General features: G+C 38.4%; 1 pseudogene across 1 annotated transcript in view; it reads right to left on the bottom strand.

The window, feature by feature from the left end:
• Nucleotides 1–5,063: 5,063 nt before the first annotated feature.
• LOC307061209 (NEDD4-binding protein 2-like 1) overlaps nucleotides 5,064–18,503 on the bottom strand; it is an 89,182-nt pseudogene continuing 75,742 nt past the window's right edge. Inside the window, exon 5 of the transcript in view lies at nucleotides 5,064–5,138. The product of the transcript in view is annotated as an NEDD4-binding protein 2-like 1 (transcript). The remainder of the gene's footprint in view (nucleotides 5,139–18,503) is intronic.

Below are 18,503 nucleotides of genomic sequence, written 5' to 3'. Positions count from 1 at the left end.
GTCCCCTGCATCGGCAGGCGGACTCTCAACCACTGCGCCACCAGGGAAGCCCAAACAAGTCATTTGTAATTACTGATTTTTCTGAAACCTGACTAGTCCTTTTTTATTTCCAAAGTAGCAACAGTTTTATATTTTTCTGATTATAAAATGATGTATTTTTCAGAGCTTTCCTTAAGTACCCTGAAATAGATTACCTGATTTAAGTCAGATGGACCTCTTCACTGAATCACTCATGACATAAAGACCTATGATATTTAATTTCTTTGTTCACTTGGTATCCTCTAAGACTTCATACGAGACCATTGGCATCTGAGAATAGATTGAGAAATTATGCTCAGAGAAAACACAAGTCTATGTTTTGAAATAAATAGCCAGTATCTATATCATCCTGTATCATCAATCGTTCTGTCTGTATAGGTCCTCCCAACTCCAAGGATTTCTCCCATTGATGGTTTGCTTCTCTGGTTAAAATCTTTCCTTATTCATAGACCCAATCAATCTGTACCTCAGGCTGTCCCCTTTCTATGCCTTCTCCACTGGTGAAATAGAATCAATCATGAAAACATAAATTCCCCCCACATTAACCAATGGGGTTAAAGTGTTGTAGCAAAGCATAAGTCCAACAGTTCAGGAACAATTATTTTTTTCTTTATTAGTGAAGTATAGTTGATTTACCATATCATATTAGTTTCAGGTGTACAGCACAGTGATTCTTTTATATATATATATATATATATATATATATATATATATATATATATTCCTTTTCAGATTCTTTTCCCTTATAGGTTATTATCGGGCACAATTATTGACATAGAAACTTATTTGATCTTAAGTTCCAAAGGCAATTATATGCATCTACTTAGACTAATAATGTTTTGTTATATTTCTCAATGACTAAATTCAGAGCAAAGGCCAAGTTCTTAACTTTTTACCTGTATAGATTGGTTATAGATATAGATTTAAAGCTGGCAATGCTCAGAAGTCTTCTAATTTTTCTTTAATTTGTGAGAAAGTAAATATGTATGTTGTATATATGTTATTTTACTCAACTATACAGTTCTAACAATACTCACTAATTATTCTGTGGCTTTAAAAGATCTCCTCAACTGGGAACCAGTAACTCAGTGCAGTTTTAAATATGGGGTAATAATCATGATTTCTGTTTATTGACTTGTGGTACAAGTTTTGAATAACTTTTCCATCTTACTCTCAAAAAAATGTTACCAGAGAGTAGGTTCTTGTCTTGTTGCAGAAACAATTCAGAGACAAGACAGGGAGGTCAAGAAAGCAAAGTGAGGCTTTATTAAGTGACAGTATGCTCTCAAGGGGAGAGCAGGTAGACTCAGGTGAGCAGCTGCTCTGAGTTTTCTAGCAAGCTGGTTATATGGGGTGTAGAAATGAAGGGGCAGGATATTCATTAGGGAGGTAAGCGTTTGGGGGTCATATTCCCTGACTTTCATCTCAGCTCCATCTCCCTTGGTAGAGGAGGAATTTTTGTCCTTATTTGGTCTTGATCAAAAGTGTCATGGCCCCATGGCATCAGTCCATGATGGGAACTTCTCATCTGCAAGGCTAATTTTATTGTAATGAGAGCATAATGAACAAAAGGTTACATCAGGAGGCTGGCGATTCCCGCCATTTCCCACCTTTCTTTGTCTGCTTCCAGGACACTTAGGACCCCCAAATGTGGTTTCCTGTCAATTTGGAGGTTCCTGCTTTTCTTTGTCTGCCCAAGGACCCCCTGTTGTTTACAAGCTGTGTGGTTTCCTGCCATCTGGCCCGTGCCTCCCTTTCTCTGCTCATATTCAGCTATCTGCCTACTCTAACATTCCCCCTCAAGGAGTCTGCACTCTTGGGCAAAGGGTTGATGGTCTGTCTTCTGTAACTGCTTCAAGCTGAGCATGGTTGTTGTCCCTACCTGGGGGTCCAGATCTCCTTGTTATCTGTCAGAGATAGGGGCTGTGGGGTGGTTTACAGTGGCAGAGAAGGAGAGTGCGGAGTAGAAGGAAGCAACCTTGCCCAGATGGTGTTGATGTTCCTCATCTTCAGGTGGGATGGGTTAAAATCTCTGGTGTAGCATCATCTGAAGCTGGAGAATTGTTGTGTTCTAGAGAATAGAAATTTAACTAGGTAGATAAAAGTACAAGGACCAAAAAGAAAGAGGAGAAATATAGTGGCTATGGAACCTAGAAATGGGAGAAGCCAAGTATATCCTGGAAACCAACCCTTCAGGGCCTCGGTCCATTCTTGCTTCCCTTGATTATACCTGTGGAGCCAGGAAGCCTGTTCATGGATTTCTTTAACACTTACTTCTACTTCTCCCATGACATTAGTATATGTGCAGCATGTTTTATTAATGACAGCAAAAACCCCTCCTTAGCTTGCTAGGAGATAGTCTAGGGCTTGGTGGTTGTCAAAGGCTTCCCCTGCCAGGGAATCTAGGGATTTTTGTAAGAGTGTGAGAATGTCTCCAGTTTCTTTTAGTATGCTATCCAGGGAAGAGGTTGCCTCATGGTAGGCAAACCCTCCCCAAGGGGCAGCTGCAGCTAGAGTTCCCATAATTCCTCCTAACACCAGACCAAATTTCCTTTTTTTGTCTCACATGGGTTACAATGAGGATGGTTATTTGGGCTGGGGCCACAGTACCCGAGATGCAGTTTCCATAAGAAGTGTGTTGTCTGGATGTGAGAGGGCAATGGCTTTGGTCATTGTGAGGTAGTTCTCACAGGTCCCCCATAGCCATAATGATCCAGGCGGTGCTGGTAAAGCAGTATGATTGGTTTGGTTATACAGCTGCAGAAAAGTTCCGTGAGGTGAAATACAGTTGCCGTGGGGTCCCATGTATATTCTGGTTTATTCTGGTTTATTCTGGTGTCTGGTTTAGAGTGTCAGGAGGGACAGCCTTCTTAAAGCTGAATCAGGTAAAATTAAATAAGTTGAGTATTTTTCCCAAATTCATACAGCTAGCATATGTTTAAGTCAGAACCTGAAACAAAGTGTCTGATTTTAAATAGCATGATCTTGAACAAGACTTTGGAGATTTTATTGGTCTGAAAAGTATTTAGAATATAAATACTGTGTTAATTGCAGGTCACAATTCTTGACAAAAAGTTGCCGTAATTAAATTCACGAAACTTTTGGGTAGGGGAAAATTAATGATTAACAGGAAAATTTCACATCTGCCAAAATTATAGGTCAGCCTATTATATAGTCCTTTAGAGTTCTATGGCAGTTTTATGCTCAAGAAATTTTGGAATTTAGTTATCCAAATTGATATCTAAGATGGAAAGTTGTGTATCAGTTATGATCACATCACAGATCTGGTTGCATATTTGTATCTAGTCTTTTATGAAACTTTCATCTATTTCTAATGACAGAAGACAGAACAATACCCACATTTTTAAGCAAATGCTCTAACTGACTTATTATCATTTCCCCAAACACTTGGGTCAGAAGAATAAGATAGTGGGTCTCTGGTGGAGGGCATCTCTCACACGTTCATGCAGTAGTCAGTACACACAGGAGGGGAGGGGATGTAGCAGCTCATCCCACAGTCTGTGACTCCAATACGATGCTAAATCAGTGCCTTCCATTCACCATTTCTGACCCAGCAGGGCTTGCATGGCTGCAAAATGGAGATCATTACAGAGAGCTGTAAAAAAAAGAAGGAGTCTCAAGATGTCCACTCTTTTATGAGGTGGAAAACAACTGGGATTACTGTCGGTCACTTGGGTGCCACCATATGCTCATTTAGGTCACATATCCAACTTAACCAAACAAACCACTCAACTCCGCTAATTCAAAATTTAGACCAACATTTACATCAACGTAATAAAACCCTTTGTGGATGAGGGAGGAAACTCCAAATGTTTCTACCAATTTACTCAATGGTGTAATGATCAATTCTAGCAAGTCACAGAATAGGAGGATTAAATCTGAGGAAGCCAGAAGAGGATTCTCCCAGGGTTTCTTCCTTCTCAGGCCTCTACCCCTGTACTAAACTGAAAACCACTTAAAGGCAGGTAATGAGTCCTTATATCTATATTCACCAAACTGCACCGATCACTGTGTTGCTCTCATTGCCTTTACTCTGAAATATGCCGAAGAACATATATACATGTAAGTTACACATCAACAAATAAAATCAGCACGTAAAACCACTCAATTTAAGAACACCAATGTACAAATACCACAAAAACACACTCTTTTCGAGCTCATAAAAGAGGGAGTAGAGACTGTGTCATCAACGTCATTGGAGCCAGTTGATAAGAGGTGAGCCACATCGTCCATATGGATTCCTCCACGGGCCACCAATGTGTCTTTAGGCTTTTATCAGAATTCCAGCTTTCACAAGACTGTGTTCACATTTTGCATAGTCATTTAGTTCTTGCTATAAGAGTTATATTCAAGAAAAATTGAATGCTACTGATTTTAAAGTGACTTTTTAGAGCTACACCTGCACCAAAAGGCAGAAAATATAGCGTAATCATTTATTCAGCAAATATTTACTGAGTGGATATTATCTAGGCACTGGAGACAGAAATGTACAAGTTAGGCGTAGACTTTCTTTTAATGATGCATACGGTCTTTTGTGGGGTGGAGGGGCTTAAGTTTACAAAATAACTCACTAACTAAATAAGCAATATTATTTAGGATAATATGAAGACGTGCTATGAGACGGTGTGCTAGGGAGTGCATAGGACCCCTTTAGATGTGGAAAGAAAGCCTCTGTAAGAACTGATTGACCAGAGGAAATGTCCATGGGAAGATCTAGAGGCAGACCTGAAGCAGATCATTCCAGGCAGAGAGAAAAGTCCTAGAAGACCCTGATGCAGGAAGGGAGTTGGTGTGATGCGTCAACGAAAGGCGGCCAGGTGGCTGGAGCAATGAGCTGTGGTGATCGGCTGAAATCAAGTCGGTGGGAAGGTCAACAATGACTGCGATGTGAGAGGAGATGAGAAACGATGATTTGAGTCTCCTGAGCACATACCCAGGAGCTGGTAGCTCGCTTGCAGCGGTTTGTATCCGTGGGCACCAACTTGCTCTGAGGCAGGGCTGCATCACTCCGCTTCGGCTGAGCTTCCTAGCTGCAGAGCGTGCTGTTCTCTGAAAACACCACCTTCATTTCGACTGCACTGCGAGTAGGTGGCAGTGTCATTATGTCAGCCTTTATGAAAAGAAATTATCGGGCTTCCCTGGTGGCGCAGTGGTTGAGAGTCCGCCTGCCAATGCAGGGAACACAGGTTCGTGCCCCGGTCCGGGAAGATCCCACATGCCGCGGAGCGGCTGGGCCCGTGAGCCATGGCCGCTGAGCCTGCGCGTCCGGAGCCTGTGCTCCGCAACGGGAGAGGCCACGACAGTGAGAGGCCCGCGTACCACAAAAAAAAAAAAAAAAGAAAAAAAAAGAAAAGAAATTATCACCAAAAGGTACAGAGTGCAGGATCTAGGAAATTCCTGCTTTAACTGCCCAGCAGGACTGAAACAAGGAGCCTGGGCCATTTCTGCTTCCTGGTAAGGCTCAGATATGCTCTGAAGCCCAGCGCTCTAACCCCTTCCATTCTGATGAGGCCCCAAGAATTCAGGAGTCCTGAAGAATCCAGATCCTTCTCAGTGGCAGACCAAGACACTGGCAACACAAATCTCTGTTCAGAAATGAGGCATCACAGCACTCATGCTCAAGGTGCAAATAATCTGCCTTTTTAGCTGCAGTAGCCAATTTTGTTAGCATTTGGGGAAAGAGATGGGAACGAAATTGTTAGTGCAAACATTGAAGTGTTACAGAAAATGTCTTCCAAAACGGGATTTTTTTTCTCCTGCCCAAGTTCGTAAGACAGTGACAGAGGTAGAGGCAGACTTTTTCTGCATAAATGTTTCCCCTAACCAATGCCTCATGTGTATAGCACACAATACTCTTCAAACAGCATACATGGTAGAGAGTAAAGCCACAAGGAAAAAATATATTCTTTATTTCTACAGGTGTCTTTTACTCTCTGTTACCTGATGTTTACATAAGAACTAAACAGTTTGAAGAGAATTATTTCTCATTTTGAAAAGAATATCACAGAACACATTTTATGTGTTTGCCATCAGAAGTCTGATTTCCCCTTTTTAGTTTTTCTAATAAGGTAATCACACTTCTGGGATCAAATGATTGTGACTCAGGCTAGATCACACACACACAATATCCAAATTCATCAGAAGCAGGGAAGAGCTTTCAGATGTATTTCTTCCACTGTACAAATTCTGGGAGTCTACAACTCAAGAAGCTGAAGAGAGGATGACCCAAAGCAAAAAATATAAATATGCTCCATTACTGAAGGGACTTGGTTGAAAAACACGAAAGTTCTATCCCCACTGCAGTCAGCTCACATCCTTTTTATACATTCCTCCTCCGAGACCCCCTCAGCCTGATGCACGGTTATTGAACTCATCCCAGTAGAGCTATCTATTAGTTTCCAGGGTAATTGTTTTTTATCTAAAATAAAACTTTACAAATTATAAAAAGCATGCAGGGTTCACAGATATTATTCAGTATAACTCTTATGAGTTATAAAGTACTTTATAATTGCTTTTTGTTAATTATGAGATTAACTTCTTAAAATAAAAGAACAAAGGCAAAAAGCCTGGATGACACTTGACAAATAGCAAAAGTGTAAAACTATTTAGAGGATTTTAACATTCAGGAGAAGGTAATTACCTAGAAACCTGTAATATTAAGGATCAACTATGATGGACATTTACCTTGTGACCAGCAAGAATCTTCAAGCTATTTACTTTTTATTCTGATTATAACATATTATAAACTTGGTTTCTTTAAATTGGAAATGCTGCAAAAGAGAAAGTCAAATCATAAATTTGATTTCTCTTTCTGCTGCAGTAAATTCCCAATAATGTGCTACAATAAAGATAGCAAAATAAGTAATGTATTAGTGTACTATCTGGGGAAACAGAGGTAGATGCTGCCTTGTTCTTTCATCTACCTGGACCCCTCAATAAAAACAGACAGAGAAACTAAATAAAAAAAGCCAAAAACCAAAGGACCACATCTATAGTGATACTAGGTTCAAGGGGAAAAAAGAAGCTATTAGTTTATTTTAATTTCGATCATCAAAGTGAACCAATAAATAATAACTGTAAAAGAACTAAGAGTATTTTAAGGGGACTGGACTACCATAAAAATAACCATTGTAAAAAAAAATACAGCCCTTCTTTTAAAAAAACAAAAACAATTCTAGAAAGCAAAAAAAAAATAGAAAACTTAGGGAAAGAGGAAAGACTGGTAAAATAATATGTATCCAAAAAGTGATTAAAATATATATATTTCTGAATTATATACTAATACTAAAAATGAAAGGATAAACCATAACATGTGTTAACGGTTATCTGTAGAGGAATTCAGAGAATAGATTAGAAAAGACCTTGGTAGCAGCTATGCGTCATTATTTATTTATTTATTTATTTATTTTTAAAATTGACCTATAAACTTGTATGGAATTTTAAAAGACATCCGTAAAATTTTAAAATAAAACAAATCAACAGAAACATTTCTCTAGTTTATAACATAACCACACAGAAATTACTTTTTCCAAGAGCCTTTAAAACAAAGTAATTTGATGTCATCTCTAGAGAGACATATCCTAAAGACAAAAGAGGTATTAAAAATTACCTGTTTTGGGCTTCCCTGGTGGAGCAGTGGTTGGGAGTCTGCCTGCTGATTCAAGGGACGTGGGTTCGTGCCCCGGTCTGGGAGGATCCCACATGCCACGGAGCGGCTGGGCCCGTGAGCCATGGCCGCTGAGCCTGCGCGTCCGGAGCCTGTGCTCCACAACGGAAGAGGCCACAACAGTGAGAGGCCAGCGTACTGCAAAAAAAAAAAAACCACAAACATCCTGTTTTAATTATCATATGATTGCTGGTAACACTGGAATTTTTTTCTGAGAAAATCATGTATGTAGTGTGGGATAAAGTAAATGAGTATGTGATATTCAAATTTCCCAGAGTAGCTGTCAGATTTCTTGTGGGAGAAAGGAGAAACAGATGTAAAATAGAAGGAACTAAGTAAAAATTCTATAGTGTCGTTTCAACTGTAGTTATCAATATTTATTCTTTGGCATTTTATCTTTAAAAATACAAACATTCAATTCCCTTCCTCTGTCCATCCACTGAAGAGGCCCAGAAATTTTTATGAACTAATAGCAATGAGTACCCCTAGTGTGTAGATTAGATTTTTTAAACACCATTTCCCACTGAAAGAAGCAAGGGTTCTTTGGAATAAGGGCTAATTTCATCACTGAGACATAAAATACACATGGGGGGGAGGGTAAGCTGGAACGAAGTGAGAGAGTGGCATTGACATATACACATTACCAAATGTAAAATAGATAGTGGTAAGCAGCCGCATAGCACAGGGAGATCAGCTCGGTGCTTTGTGACCACCTAGAGGGGTGGGATAGGGAGGGTGGGAGGGAGACGCAAGAGGGAGGGGATGTGGAGATATATGTATACGTATAGCTTATTCACTTTGTTATACAGCAGAAACTAACACACCATTGTAAAGCAATTATGCTCCAATAAAAATGTTAAAAAAACATACACCAGATTCTCTTTTTATATCAAACAACAAGGAATCCCCATCAAAGTCTACTAGGGCTCTATCTAAGGGACTCAAAGGCCATTTGAAGAGTTTCCCATTGGCCAAATTTGGGATACCTTGATTAATAGTAATAATAATTGCAATGTATTGAAAATACAAAATATGTTAAGCTTATTAGTTCTTTTTGATACCAAAAACAAAAAACAAAAAAGTTGTTGTTGATAGATGTCAATAAACTAACTTACTATTTTGAAAACTGGTAAGTGACAAATTAGGCATATAAATGTCAGCATAAGCTGACTTCCCTATACTAATTGTACCACTTGGGAAACAAATAGTAAAGAAAGAGCTATTTCTGTTTATAGAAATATTTCAGTCAATAGACTTAAAAAGTTAGTTTTTAGAATGTCCCTTTTTCATAGCTACTAATCTGATCTAGAAAACTGAGCATCAAGAATTGCTGACATCACAAAAATGGAGATAATCAGACATTATTTGTTTCATCATGGAAGCTCAAACCACCATTTTTGAAAAAGTTTTGCCAATAATGTTGAACCTAAATCCTGTTATATCCAACCATCAATTTGCAAGAAACACAGAGGACAGAAGAACACAAAATATGAAACCATAGCAATGCAGTCAACAAAATCCAGACTTTGCAAAGCTCTATGGTTTCTTTAACAATAGATTGCAAAGGAAAATAGTTACAGGAGAAGATACCTATAACACAGAAGAAAATTAAGGATCACGTTCACAAATTTCAATGTGTGTGACTTGTTTATACCCTGATTTAAACAAAAGGTATAAGCAAGTTACAATGGCAGAAACTAGTCTTACCTGTTCTTGTACTTTATACAAATGGAAGCAAATAGGAAAAAAGAAATTGCTTATGCAACAATTGGAAATATGAGTACTGAAATTAAGGAATTATTGTTAAAACTTTTAGTATGACACTTGTTTTGTGATTTTATTGAAATAATAATTTAGTGCCTTTATATGATATTACAGTTATATATGCTAATATTTAGGGACGAATTCATATGTTTACTTCAAAACAATATGCAGGGTAGCAGTAGAGTGAGGAAGGGAAATTGGTGTCAGTACAGAAGAGACAAGATTGGACGAGAGTTGATAATTATGAAAGTAGTGTTATTGGTTCTTGGGATTCACCATGCTACCCTTTCTATCTATTTTATCTCCTTTTTTAATGTTTGATAGTTTCCATTAAAAAGATTAAAAGTACAATGAACAGGAAGCGAAGGAAGCCATAAAGTGCATTTTTCTGTGTAATTCTCTAATTACTCTGTGATAGCTACATTACTTATACTATATGAAAATTGACAAATGTGAATTCTGACAACCAATTCACCTACCAAAAGGTAGTTTTGCAGGAAAAAAATGATAATGGAAATTGACATTCATGCTACAAGATATTAAATAAATGGGAAGATTCTGAAATATTTTCTCTGATGTGCAATTTGCCTGCCTGATACATTTTCTCACTATGGCCCCTCACAGTGACAGCTGTATCTCACACTCCTAGTAAATATTGGTTAAATTATGTGATTGACTAGATCCTAAACTAAAAATAGAAACCTTAACCAGAGTAATTTGGTAAACCTAAAGGGGGTTAGTCTTAAATATACAATGCTGTGTCTACAGTACTACTGGTAATGCAAATTCAACCAGGCTCTATGGAAATGGAAGTAAGATTCAGAAATAGAGATTTGAAAGTATATTGAGATGGGATAGGGAGGGTGGGAGGGAGATGCAAGAGGGAAGAGATATGGGAACATATGTATATGTATAACTGATTCACTTTGTTATAAAGCAGAAACTAACACACCATTGTAAAGCAATTATACTCCAATAAAGATGTTTAAAAAAAAAAAAGAAGGCAGTATATTGAGAGATTGTGTTGAAACATTTTAGATGTTTAGTGTATGTTTTCTCTCATTACCTCTTACAATTAGAGCCATCAGCCTAGGGCAGAGAAACTCAAATTTGTCATGCATACATAAGCATAGAAATTATAAGAAAACTGGAAAGATGAAAGTTCACACTACAGATTAAATATATTTACTGCATATGATTAAAATTGTTAAAGAATGACCATATCTAACTTCAAGTTTTGCCCATCATTCTGTAGTGCTAAAATTCCATCATACATTCATTTATTGAGTTATCCATGAATTGCTGAACATATACGTACTTTCTTATGTATCAAGAGAGTGATTTCAGTGTTAGAGTTTCAATAATTAATAAGGCATACACTATATTTTGAATACTGAACAAGAGATTACTAACAAATAAGCAAATAATTTAAAACAATGTGGTAAATTTATGATAAAGATATGCAGTTGATTAGAAAATAATAGAAAAACATAAATATAACCACTCGGTAAGTGAAGGGAAAACTATGAGGTGTTCCAGGTTTAGAAATATAATAAAGAAAAGGTCTGGGGTGGACATTATGTAAGATAGAGAGAGGGACAGGGATAATGATATGACAACACACAATTCTTTTCTCATCAAAATCAAAATATAGTATAAGTAATTTTATTAAATCTGCTGAGTCATTGTATCAGGGTTGAAAATTTAGATCATTTTCACTAGTCTGTAAATTCTCCATGAGGATAAGTACTGCCTTGGCTTTGCTCATCATGCTTTGCCCAGCATCTAACACATTTTCCAGCCCATAATATGTGATCAATGAAAAGTTTTTGAATAGAGGTATGGCTGGATAGAGAGATGAATGAATAAATGTCTAGTTATTTTCAAAAGACTGCAGTCAGCATTTACAGGCATTAAAATTTGTCCTTCTCTTGGATTATTCCTTACCATAAAGCCCTGGAAGTGACATTTGTTCAGAGAGTTTAAATATTGGGCTGGCTTTTGAAACATTCACAGACATTTTAAGAAATAACCAAGGGGTATCAGCTGCAAACAAGCAGCTGAGGCTGAGGAGATGGGCTTCAGAAATCATCAGCAAGGCCTGCCTCTGTAGAGCCCTGACCTTGTTAGCAGACAAACTCTCCAGGGAAACTTTGATACATGCATTCATCCATTCATCCAACAAACATCTACCCAGTGCCTACAATGTGCTGGTACCATTATAAATACTGGAGATGCAGAAACAGACTTTCACACATGTGTGCATGCATACACCTGCCCCTACAGAACGTATATTCAAGTCAGAGGAGACAGATAATTAGTGAAACGTATAATATTTCATCTAATGATATGTGCTATGGAGAAAAATAAAGGAGAGAAGAGGCAACTAGAGTAATGGTGAACTGTGGCCTCACTGTCCATCAGACTGCTTTGGGAGGAGAACCTCTATGGGGGAAGAGATAATCTGGGTGTCCAATGCATCTTGAATACTGATATAACCGGGACATAAGGGCATGAGGTTAGACCTATTGCCTCCAGAAAGTTAGCAATGGGGCTATGAGGGTTTTATTTGGGTGGAGGGAGGTAAAGGTGGAGAAAGGGGGTTGCTTGGACTGTGCATTGCTCACTCATGCTGGGCTGAGAAGTAGTCTCATCTGGAGCACTGCCAGTTCCTGGGCCACCTCCTGACTCCTTCCAGGCCGATGTGGAGGGCTGGGCCAGCTGGTTATCTCCAGACACGTCCAATGAAGACGTTATATTTACCGTAAAACTTAGAGATGTCAGAGAGTCTAAGGAATCATGTACCTCAAGTTAATTAACTATTAGGGCTTTGGGATAATAAAAATAATATCAGGGCTGTAAGCTTTCAATCAATATAACTAATGCATTGGTCCTTAGATTGGTCTGCTTAATAATTATAGGGCTCAATATTCTCATCACATCTCCATCCTCAAATTTGTTATATGACTTATCTATATATCCGAAGAAATACTGTTAGAAAGAACTGTGTTGAGATACACTAACATGGACCGGTCTCTTTCAGACCCATGAATTAATTTTATTGATTGAAAGCTTAATGCCCCAATTTTATTTTTATTACTCCAAAGCCCTAATAGTTAACTTGACATTCATGATTCCTTCTGATTCTCTAACATTCTTTTATCAGTTTTAGGATAAGTATAAAATCTTTATTAGAAGAAGACACAGACCTGTGATTTGAGCCTATGGTCAATGCAGGACCGAATGACTTGGCAGGTTTCCCAATGATGCCAGGATTCCAGGAGACATCAGCTTTTCTATGGATACGGTGGAAACTCATTAAGCAACAAATCAGAGTACGTGTCCAATCCTCCATGACCCTTTGCCACGCAGACAATAAAAATGGGGTTTATAGGGCTTCCCTGGTGGCTCAATGGTTGAGAGTCCACCTGCCGATGCAGGGGACGCGGGTTCGTGCCCTGGTCCAGGAGGATCCCACATGCCGCGGAGCGACTGGGCCCGTGGGCCATGGCCACTGAGCCTGCGCATCCAGAGCCTGTGCTCTGCAACGGGAGAGGCCACAACAGTGGAGGCCCGCGTACCGCAAAAAAAAAAAAAAATTGGGGTTTATAAACAAAACTTGGACAAAATAGAGTAATAATCACCTGCTTCAAAAATAACAAATGCTAAGAAACTTCTTTTGGGTAAGGCAGAGTGGGATTCAAATAACTACTGTCCAGAAATTTGGTAGCATCGCAAAACAGTCTCAGACCTGCCCCCTTAATGTAGTACATGATAGACAGGTGCGAAATGAGAAATACAGGCAACTCAGGTAACAGCTGGCACATGAAGAAGGGCCCAACTGGGCTTGAGATTCTTAGGGTTGGTTTGGGAAGAGCTTAAACTTTGAAAACTGGATAGATGGAGAGAAATGGAGAGGGAATTCCAAATAGAGTGAACATTGTGAGAAGAAACAGGGAGGCGGAAAAGTAAACTGTTTTTCCCAAATTTATTCCTTAAGGGATGGGGGGATTATAAGGATTTCAGCAAGACGGCAGTGGGATGGGTGCATAGCATTGGATTTGTGTACAGATGACTACAGAACTCAGTGATCTTAAAAAACATGGAAGGGAAACATTCCATCCCCAAAATAGGTTTCCTTCTTTCTTTCTTTTCTTTTTTTCTTTTTGCAACATAACCAAATCAAACTTTAGAGCAAGTAAGAGAAAGAATGTTCTCTACTGCGTTTTGAAAACCCAATTCCCTTTGCGTTCTTTATATCTTTAAATAAAACCAGAGGGAACTGCCATTCTCTGGGATATTGCTAACAAGCCATTTTAGAAGCTTTCTAGACAGAATGTTTTCTTTGGGGAGCTTCAGAGCTGCCGCGCCTGTGAAGTGTTCAAAGCCACTTCCTCGCCCCACCCAGCCTTGTGCTTCTGGACGAGGGGCTCAGTATGACTCTCATGCTGGACTTGTTTTCCCCCTCCCAAGAGAGAAGGGAAGGTCTTACAGAACAATTAAACACATAGAACTTAGTCATTCCTCCAGGAAAATGAGAAACTGCAGACAGTGCTCTGACGTATGAAGAAATGTTTTGAAGACTGTAAATGTCTCTGAGGGGGAAGTTGATGAACGGGAACTTGGGCATTATTCACACTTCTCCTTTGTTCAGGTTTTATGTAACAACTAAAAGCACCCACGAAATTGTAGACACATCTTGTGCAAGGTTTATTTTCAGTGAACATAATGAAAGTCATACTTAGGACTATTGGGAAATCAGAAAACTTCCACTTGTTTTGGTAATTAAAAGACCTGTATCAGAAATCGCAAGAATTGTGCCTGGGTGGGTGAGAATTTACTGAGCAGGCAGGGATTAGACTAGTTCATAAAAGACAACAAAGCAACAACAATACTAATACAAGCACTTACTATGTACTAAGAGTTTGCATATACTATCCCACTTCAAGGTCATAACACTTATTCTTTGAAGGAAGGATTATTATAGGGAAGGTGAGGCTTAAAGAGGCTTAACCAACTTGCCCAAGGATATCAGGGCTAAACAGTGGCAGAGGCAAAATTCAAACCTAAGTGTCTTACTCTAGACTTGGCATGCTTCCCCACTAAGCCCCACCACCTCCCTGCCCACTGATAGTTTTGAAATGAGCAGGAAAGTTCCAAAATTCCCTTAATTTCTTGCCATTTTTGCTTTCTGCATTCTCTTGTCAAGTGATGTTGATGTCTACATGCTTGAGATAACTGAATGGAGTCTAGAAACTGGTCACCATAAAAGGTCATGGAAGCAACCCCCAGAGGTAATGCAAGGAGTTCCTTCTGGAGATGCCAACATGTGGAGCTGGATAGCTTCTTCCTCAGGACCTGCCCAACACATGAGAGGGTACCCTCTGATGGCCGCCATGTGGCATCCAGTAGAGACCTTTAAAATATCAGGAAGATGTTTCTGAGGCTGCTCCAGAGTTAAATAACTTGGAAGCAGGGACCATAGGGAAGGCTATCATAGAATTCATGGGCCTGAGCAGAGACTCAGAAACTTTCACTAATGCTTAATAGAACAGCATTCATCCTGAGCAAACAATTTTATCTCTCTCACTCCCCAAATAGACCTTCAGTAATAAAAAGGACACAGCACTGTTCCATGTTCTTGATACAGGAATCTTTAGATATAATCTTCATGTAATCAGAAGAACTGAAAATACAACAGTGAAAAAATTTTAAGGGACTCTTAGAAGTACTTTTAATTATTTTTTTTTACTATATTAATAATGTTAATGTTCAGATATAAAACTAAATAGAGAAAAAATGGAGTGGTAGGAAAAGGTTGTTGATTCTTCAAGTCTATATTTATTGAGCACCTACTGGATGACAGGTGTTATAATCTGTATCATAGAAGATAGGAAAGCAGTATATCCATAGACTATTTTGACTTAAAAGAATTGAAGATGCATGTATAAAATGATATTTTTCAAGGGAAATAGTTACATATTGTCCATACTCTCCATTATGGCGACTTGGAAATTGCACAGAATCTGACATCCAAATAGCATAAGGACCATATTGCAATTTCTACTACTTCTTCATAAACTTTTAGTTTCCTTCCTTTAGAGGGTTAATACCAGGCTAACTACACTGAAAGCAATGACTCACCTTTCCTTAGGTTATGCACTAGTGTTTATAAATCTCTGAAGGGGTTATATTTTTTAGATAATGGATTTCTGTTCCTTCTGTCTTGAGCCTTTGTATGATCACTTCTGCTATGTCAGCATGAGGAATCTTTCCATCGTGTTAGATTTATCATACAGTGAAGAAACTTGACATTCTGATGACTCTTTTTGTTCTTCTTTCTCAAGGTTCTCCCTTGAAACGTAATGAATCTGTAATTAAAGCAGCTGCATTTAATAAATAATCCTTTAAGGCTAAAACACTATCATTTTGAGTTGAGTAGTTCTTATTGTCCAGAGAGACACTCTACATACCACTAAATATTTTAAATTAATATTAATAAATGTGTCTGAGCAATCACAAACTCAGTCCCAAGACTGGTCACATATGCAGACTGAATAGGCAACTGCTTGCCCTGCTGTGACAGAGGGGCCGGCAAGTACCTGGTGGGTCCATCAAGACATCCATACTTGCTCTCCCTTATGTGAAAATCAACCAGGGAAAATTCTTTTTCTTTTCTTTTGTCTTGGGTTTATATGTTCATCCCTACTGAAAGTGTAAAAATTTATGATGTGTATACATTTAATATAAGTTGGAAATGCTTTCTTCAAAGCAAATTTTAGATTCAGGAACTATAAAGTGAAAATGAAAGGATGGACCATAAGGGAAATGGATACCTAATGTAAGTGGAAAGAGAATTCTTCAAGGGGCTCAACTACATTGGAGGCCAACGCAAGCTTTGGCTAATTCAGAGACATGCTCAGAGCTAACTGTAGTAAAACGAAAAGTAAAATAAATTCTGAATAATAATATCCTATCACAGGACTAGACTATTCATCTGCATACTCTAGTGAACGACTTATGCCCCAATGCCCCATGACTTAATAGCTTCCCAAAATTTTACTCATTTATTCAACAAATATTTAAGTGTCTAAAATGTATCTTCCAATAGTCTAAGTGCTAGGGTAACAGCTGTGAACAAGATGGACAAAATTCACTCAGGACATTTACATCCAGCTTTAAAATACCTCCTTTAAATCGAATCTCATTACACCATTTCTTATCATCTAGATCTATCATAGATCTATCCAAAAGCCACAGGGCAGTTTTGCTTACAGATTACAAGTGGTCCCTTTCTATGGGCTATTTTCACAAGTAGTGAGATAAATAAAATATTTTATCATTTACAAATATGTCTTTGCTCTGAATGAATAAAGGAACTCATTTCTCTGTCCCAGGGCATCGACTTCTCTTGTTTAGAAAGAACAGTCCAATCTCTCTGCACAATTCTACCTCCCATAATAAACATTTAATGCCTTTAAGCAAATAATGTTATTCTCATTCTGGACTCTAGAAATTAAACAGAAACATTAATGTTATTCCTCTCATGTTCTCTCTGATGTCCTGTGTTGTATCCAAAGCACATTAGTTTGTTGAAAGGGTCAGAACTGAGACACAGGTGTCAGTGTGAATGACTGGGAGGTAAAGAAGAACCTACAGAATAGATCTTCATATCAGTTTCAGGTAGGAACCTTGGTTCCATCCACAGTTGTGAAAATGAAATGCTAGGCAGGCAGGAGTTCCTATTCAGGGTAGTTTATTAACAAGAAATAGAGGCCAAGTTCAAGTTCTGTATTTCTACCTGCTAGACATATGCCCTAGTGCAATTTGCTTAATATCTCTAAGCCTTAGTTTCCTCACCTGTAAAATGGACACAATATGTATACACACTTGTTATGGATTTCAGAGGAAGCATTGTTCTATCCTTATGTTACCACTTTTGGTTGATCCCTGTAGCCCTAAGAGAAGGCAGTCTTGAATATTTCTACTTCTTCTCTAACACTTTTCCTTTGTTAATCAATGTACAAAGAATATCATGCCAGTTGAACATGGGGGAAACCTGATACATACTGTCATATCAACCCTGAGCAGTGTCATTGCATTAAAAAAAAAAGGAAGTGGTCCAGGGCTTACCTCCCTTCTGCTATCCTAATCACTAAGGAAGGCTTTTATCTTGTTGGCCCAGATAGCAAAACAGATCTTCTAAAGGCCTACCTGGAGGCTTACCTTGCTCTGTACCTTTCTTCCTTTCTCTCTGAAACTATCCATCCTTTAGGAGATTGTATATTTGATGAAGCCATGTGGATTCTTCATGTATAAAGGTCATCTCCGTATGCTCACTTTCTGGACAAATGCCTCAAGATCTAGCTTTGGGGAAAGAGAGAAGCCTCCTTTTTAATGAAACCATAGCCACAGTCTCCAATGCAACTTTACACAAAATAGAACCAATGCTGTACTTTGCTTTCATCTGGCACTATGCATTGACGTCTCACATTTTTAAAGAACACAGAGGACTAAAGATTCCTAAATTTCCAAGGAAGAGTGTATAAAGTGTATGTATATGAGTTCAAATTCAAGAATCTAGTCCCTACAAGAACTGGTGAGAGTAGGTGGACCATCATATTGCAAAGGCAGAAAGCCAGGAAGAGAAAGTCTTGTTACTTAAATGGAGCTGCAAGCTGTGGTCTTGGCACCAGAAACAATGCAAGATCCTAGTTCTTGGGGCTTGGGATGGAAAGGAAGAGCAGAATTAGCTGTAAGATTGAGATGTTGGTTGAGAGCCCATTTTGAGGAAAGATACCACTAGGCCCAGATACTGAAGAAGCACTGAATGTCTTAGCGAGGGGTTGTTTGACACTTGCTATAGCCATTTAGAGGACAGGAAAAGACCATAAATTTGATGGGGAATTAATTAATACTGATCCAAATTGATTTCAATTTAAACTCCTTCTTACTCAATTAAAATAATCTAGAAAGATTTCATTCAGTGCAGTAGCTTTATTTAAGTAGCCAT

Source organism: Hyperoodon ampullatus, assembly GCF_949752795.1.
Source record: "Hyperoodon ampullatus genome assembly, chromosome: 12".
In the NCBI taxonomy this organism is placed as follows: Eukaryota; Metazoa; Chordata; class Mammalia; order Artiodactyla; family Ziphiidae; genus Hyperoodon; species Hyperoodon ampullatus.
The sequence above is the reverse complement of the archived record's forward strand: the minus strand, read 5'-3'. Positions and strand labels throughout refer to the sequence as shown.